The sequence below is a fragment of the Gossypium arboreum genome, chromosome 2, assembly GCF_025698485.1.
Source record: "Gossypium arboreum isolate Shixiya-1 chromosome 2, ASM2569848v2, whole genome shotgun sequence".
Taxonomy (NCBI): domain Eukaryota; kingdom Viridiplantae; phylum Streptophyta; class Magnoliopsida; order Malvales; family Malvaceae; genus Gossypium; species Gossypium arboreum.
This window is the reverse complement of record NC_069071.1, coordinates 38,103,668-38,110,511: the sequence shown is the minus strand read 5'-3', so window position 1 is coordinate 38,110,511 and position 6,844 is coordinate 38,103,668.

The following is a 6,844-nucleotide window of genomic DNA, read 5'->3' as shown; positions in this document are numbered from 1 at the left end:
ATATGGCAGGATTACCAGTCTAGGCTAAATCCCCCATTATATGAACTCATAAGGTGTTGTCGGGATTACCAGTCCGGGCTAAATCCCTTATAATGTGAAACACCCTTAGTGAGCTCAGATCTGAATTACCAGTCCAGGCTAAATTCAGACCCTAATCGGATTACCCGTCTGGGCTAAATCCTAAATGCACATATATTCTTCGGGAGGCTTGATCATTCAAAGAACACCTGTCCGGGCTAGATCCTTTTCATACTTGAGATCACAGATTACCCGTCCGGGCTAAATTCTTACTGCAACACATGCAGGATCTCAGTTCACATGTCAATAAGGGTTTATCCATCAAATTCCCTCTGTCAACCTCATCCGAGGCATTTTTCACATGCTACCATCAATATTCATTTCCATAATATTTCATGCTAATAATAAATGCAATCATCATGCATTCATAAATCATTCAATTATGCATATTAGGGGTTTACTTTAAGTTATCCGAACTTACCTGGTATTCATTTCGGGATTGTATTTCGGTTATTCCGAAACCTTACGTTTACCACGATCGACCTCTGGAATTTGTTCCTCGGGGTCTATAACAGCAAAATTAACTCATTAATACCCCACATTGTACATTTCAAGTTTAATATCTACCCCGGTTCAAATGACCGTTTTCCCCTAACCTTTGACATTTTTTTACGATTTAGTCCCTAGGCTCGTATAATGAAACACATGCAATTTCTAACATGCAATTTCTATCTCACCCAAGCCTAGCCGAACATTTTTCTCTCTTATGGTAGCCCACATTATCCATTATTTTCTCATTTCTACCACACATTTATATCTTTTGCAAAATGGTCCCTACAAGGGTTTCTCATGAAAATCAACTAGGAAAAGATGTTTAATACACATTCATCTTTCATATCCCTCCATAATCCATCAAAATACAAGCAAATCATGCATGAGTAAATTTTCAAACATGAACCCTAGCATGAAATATGGGTAGAAATGGAGAGAGCAAGTTACCGAGATTTCAAAAATACAAAGAACATGAAAAACGGGGCTTGGGAGCACTTACTATTAAGCTTGAAAATTGAAGAAACCCTAGCTATAGTGTCCTCCAAATTTCGGCAACTATGGGAAGAAGATGAGCATAATTTTGCTCCATTTTTCCCTTTTCATTTCATTAAAATGCCTAATGACCAAAATTCCCTTATACCTTTTCTTTAAAATTTCATCCGTGCAAGCCCATTTTTGTCCAAAAATTTAGAATTTGGGCGAATTGATCTCCGTGACCTTCTAATTCATAATCTAAAGCAATTTCATACAAATTGCTTCTAGAATCCAAGTTTTGAAATTTATTCAATTTAGTCCCTAATTTTCAATGGGACACCTTATACTTAGAATTTCTACATGAAACTTTAACACATGCATATACTTATATCCTAGGCCTCATAATAATTATAAAATAAATATTTTGATGTCAGATTTGTGGTCCCGAAACCACTATTCTGACTAGGCCTTATTTCGGGATGTTACATTTCTTCCCCCTTAGGGACTTTCATCCTCGAAAGTCTTACCAGAAAACAGATTCGGATATTAACTTCTCATAGTTTCTTCCGGCTCCCATGTTGCCTCTTCTACACCATGTCGATGCCATAAAACTTTTACAAGAGCCACATCTTTATTTCTCAACTGTTTAACTTCCCAAGCCAATATTTTAACTTGTTCCTCTCCATAGGTCATGTGCGGTCGAATTTTAATCTCAGTCGGTTTAATTACATGAGAGGAATCTGATCGGTATCTCGTTAACATGGATACATGGTACACGTCATGAATCTTTTCCAGTTCGAGTGGCAACACCAAACGATAGGCTAACGATCCAACTCTTTCGGTGATCTCGTACGGTCTGATAAATCGTGGACTTAGTTTACCTTTTCGATCAAATCTTAATACATTTTTCCATAGAGATACTTTCAGAAATACTCTATCGCCAACTTGGAACTCAATTTCCTTTCTTTTCAGATCTGACTAAGACTTTTGCCTCTCTGATGCCGCTTTCAAACAATCCCGTATCACTCTAACTTTTTCTTTAGTTTCTTTTATCAGATCAACTCCATGAATTTGATTTCCTTTGAGTTCTGTCCAATACAATGGAGTTCGGCACTTCCTTCCATACAAGGCCTCATAAGGCACCATCTTCAAACTTGTTTGGAAACTGTTGTTGTAGGCAAACTCTACCAATGGCAGGTATTTTTCCCAAGTACCCTGGAATTCAAGGATGCAACATCGCAACATGTCCTCAAGAATCTGAATCATCAGCTCAGATTGACCATTGGTCTGAGGATGAAAAGCTATGCTAAAACTTAACTTCGTACCTAAAGCTTATTGTAACTTCTTCCAGAACCTCGAGGTGAACCTCGGGTCCCTGTCCGAAATAATCGACAGTGGTACTCCGTGTAATCTTACTATCTCAGAAATGTACAAATAGGCCAATTTATCAAGAGAATAATCCATCCTTACCGGAATGAAATGAGCCGACTTTGTCAATTTATCCACTATAACCCATATGACATCTTTCTTTTTCGGAGTCATAGGTAGTCATGTCACAAAGTCCATGGTAATTCTGTCCCACTTCCATTCGGGGACCATTACAGGCTGTAACAATCCTGAAGGCACCTGATGCTCAGCTTTAACTTGTTGACATACTAGGCATTTTGATACAAATTCAGAAACATCTCTTTTCATGCCGCTCCACCAGTACATCTTCTTTAAATGTTGTACATCTTGGTACTTCCCGAGTGAACAGACAAACGACTGTTATGTGCTTCTTGCAAAATCTTCTGAATAAATTCATTGTCTTTGGGTACACAAACCCTATCTCTGAACATCAAACATCCATCAGGACTAACTCGAAAATCTGACTCAACACCAGACTCGCATTGAGCTCTTTTTGCTTACAAATCATCATCATTAAGCTGAGCATCAAAAATTTCCTGCAAAAATGTCGGCCTAGCCTCTAGCTCGGCCAAAACTGAACCATCATCAAGCAATGTCAAAAGAGTATCCATGGCTCTCAAAGCATACAGAGAATTTCTACTCAATGCATCAGCGACCACATTCGCCTTTCCCGGCTGATAGTCGATAATTAGATCATAATCCTTAATTAGTTCTAACCATCTCCGCTGTCTTAAATTTAATTCTTTCTGAGTCATTAAATATTTCAAACTCTTGTGGTCCGTGAAAATACGGCAAGTTTCGCCATACAAATAATGCCTCCAAATTTTTAAGGCGAAAACAATAGTGGCTAGTTCTAAGTCGTGGGTTGGATAATTCTTCTCGTGGGGCTTTAATTGTCGTGAAGCATCGGCTATCACCTTGCCATCTTGCATAAGCACACAACCCAATCCATTTAAGGATGCATCACTATAGTCCACAAATTCTTTTCCCAGTTCAGGTAGCACTAAAATAGGAGCTTCGGTCAGCAATGTCTTTAACTTCTCAAAACTTTGCTGACACTTCTCTGTCCATCCAAACTTAATGTCTTTCTGTAGCAGCTTCGTCATCAGAGTCGCTATCATGGAAAATCCTTTCACAAATCTTCGATAGTAACTGGCTAAGCCCAAAAAGCTTCTAACCTCGGTTATATTCTTAGGCGGTTTCTATTCAATAATTACAGAAATCTTACTTGGATCAGCTCAGATGCCTTCACCTAAAACTATATGACCTAAAAATCCAACTTCTTAGAGCCAAAACTCACGCTTGCTAAACTTAGCATATAGTTGCTTTTCTCGCAAGGTCTGCAACACAATTTTCAGGTGCTTTGCATGCTCTGTCTCATCTTTAGAGTAGATCAAAATGTCGCCAACAAACACAACGACAAACTTATCCAAATATGGCTGAAAGATCCTATTTATTAGATCCATAAACACAGCTGGTGCATTTGTCAGCCCAAACGGCATGACAAGAAATTCATAATGGCTATACCTCGTTCTAAAAGCTGTTTTGGGTACATCCAAGTCTTTAACTCGCAGTTAATAATAGCCAGACCTTAAGTCTATTTTAGAGAATACGGTGGCTCCTCTCAACTGGTCAAACAAATCATCGATCCTTGGCAAAGGATACTTATTCTTAATAGTCACCTTATTCAGTTGCCGATAATCGATACATAACCTTATCGAACCATCTTTCTTCTTTACGAACAACACGGGGGCATCCCAAGGTGAAAAACATGGCCTAGCAAATCCTTTATCTGTCAGCTCTTGCAACTGTGCTTTTAACTCCTTCAGCTCAGTAGGTGTCATTCTGTACGGGGCAATGGAAATGGGAGTCGTCCCTGGCACCAATTCAATACCAAACTCTATCTCTCTTTCAGGAGGTAATCCAAGTAACTCCTCCGGAAACACATCTGGGTACTCACATACTATCGGCATGGACTCAATCTTCAGCTCTGTTTCCTTAGTGTTCAGTACAAATGCAAGGTAGGCTTCATATCCTTTCCTCATATATCTCTGGGCAACCATTGTCGTGATTACAATTGGCGGCGAACCTAATTCTATTGATTCGACTTGTAGAATCTTACCATCTGGGCATTTCAACTTAATATACTTACTACCACAATTCACAATTACATCATGAAGGGCTAACCAATCCATACCAAGTATTACATCAAATTCATCAAATGGTAACAACATAAGGTTAGCCGAAAAACAATGACCTTGAATCGTTAAAGGACAATTCTTACAGACTTTATCAACTAGGACTGATTTGCCTAGTGGGTTCGACACTCTAATGATGAATTCTGTAGGTTCCATAGGTATGTTCACACTAGACGCCAATCTCATGCAAATATATGAATTCGTTGACCCCGGGTCAATTAAAGCAACAATACTTGTATTAAGAAGAGAGAAAGTACCCGTAATAACATCAGGAGCAGAGGCTTTCTCTCTAGAACATATAGCGTACGTTCTTCCCGGGGCTTGAACGTCTGATTTTGTAGTATCTTTCATTACAACTCAACTGCCACTAGCATTCCCAGGGTATCTCAGAGGCTTGCCTCGTGAAACGGGAGCATTCAACTTCAGAGCTAATTCCTCATCTTTTTCAGCTCGTTCTGGGCAGTCTCTTAGAAAATGATCAAAAGAACCACATCTAAAACATGCACCGCTTTTCATTCGGCACTCTCTAAAGTGAAATTTGTTGCAGCTCTTACACTTTGGTTTTTGATCATCTACACTCCCCATATTAGTCACCATCGGGGAGGAAGACTTTTGACCTCCTCGCTTAGAGCTTCTTAATCTACTCGAATATCCCACTGATGAAATGAAGCGTTCATGCAGGCTCCTGGCTTTCTTCGTGGAGAACGAGAGTGTTTTACTGCTAGACCTCTTACTCGCAACTCGAGCCTCTCTCTTAGCTTGTTTTCTTTCATTATTAAGTTCCTCAGCCTTCTTGGCTCATTCGGCCAATGCTGCAAACTCCCGTATTTCCAAGATCCCAATCAACAACTTGATGTCCACATTCACACCTTCCTCGAAGCATTTACACATTTTTGATTCTATTTGGACCCATTCAGTTGCGTACTGACTTAGTCGTACGAACTCTCTCTCGTATTCCACTACAGTCTTGTTACCTTGTTTGAGTTCCAGGAACTCCTTTCGCTTCGAGTCCAAAAACCGTCGGCTAATATATTTCTTTCTAAACTCTGATTGAAAGAAATCCCAAGTAATATTCTCTTTCAGCACTACCGAGGATATGGTTTTCCACCAGTTGTATGCAGTGTCCTTTAAAAGGGACACAGCACACTTCAAACATTCCTCGGGTGTGCATGACAAATTGTCTAGCACCCTCGTAGTATTTTCGAGCCAGAACTCGGCTCTTTCAGTGTCATCATCAACTTTCGCTCTGAATTCTTATCGGGGCTTTACCAATTCTTATCAGTGCCACACCTCGTGGCACATCCTCATCAGTTTGGTTAGGGGGCGGGGGAGGTCTCGGTATATTGAGGCGATTTCTTAGATAATCCCCAAACCATCCATCCATCATATCAAAGAATGCAGCTCGGGCCTCTTCTCAGCCTTCTGACATCAGCCTTCTACTACTACTAGATACAGCTCATTGTACGGAAGCTGGAGCATGGCTCTCGGCTCCCTCGGACTCATCTTGTGCTTGATTGAAAGACATTTACTAAATTCAAAACAATTTAAACAATTAGGAGACGTCACACTATCAACATTCGAATAATGGCATGTATAGCGAACTTTAACATCCTCTATGGTAGTCCTAGAACCGACTAAACCATAGCTCTGATACCAATAAATGTAACACCCCTAGCCCGAATCTAACACCGGGACAGGGCTCGAGGCATTACCGAAACTTTACACTTCCAGTATATTAACTTGGATCACAAAATTTCATTTGAATTTAAAACCTTTCAATCATGAACATCCCGTCCCTTGTATAGGCCTTCGAGACCTATAACATATCGAAAAACAATGCGGGACAAATACGGGCACGTTCAATTAACCTTGGGCTCCTCAGAAAATTTTCCTTAATATAAAGGGATACACGCCCGTGTAGGTGGGCCGTGTGGACTCACAAGCCTGTGTATCTTGGGGCACGCCTATGCCCTTCAACCGTGGGCAACACTGACTTATCAACACGGCCATGGAACATGCCCGTACTACCTTCCCGTGCACGAAATTGTCATTCTAACACGGCCGTGGCGCATGCCTGTGTGGCCTACCCGTGCACAACTTTGAGCTAAAATTTTAAGTGCAGGGGACACACGGCCATAACACACGCCCATGGGAGGGAACCGTGTGTCACACACGGCCTAGACACACGCCCGTGT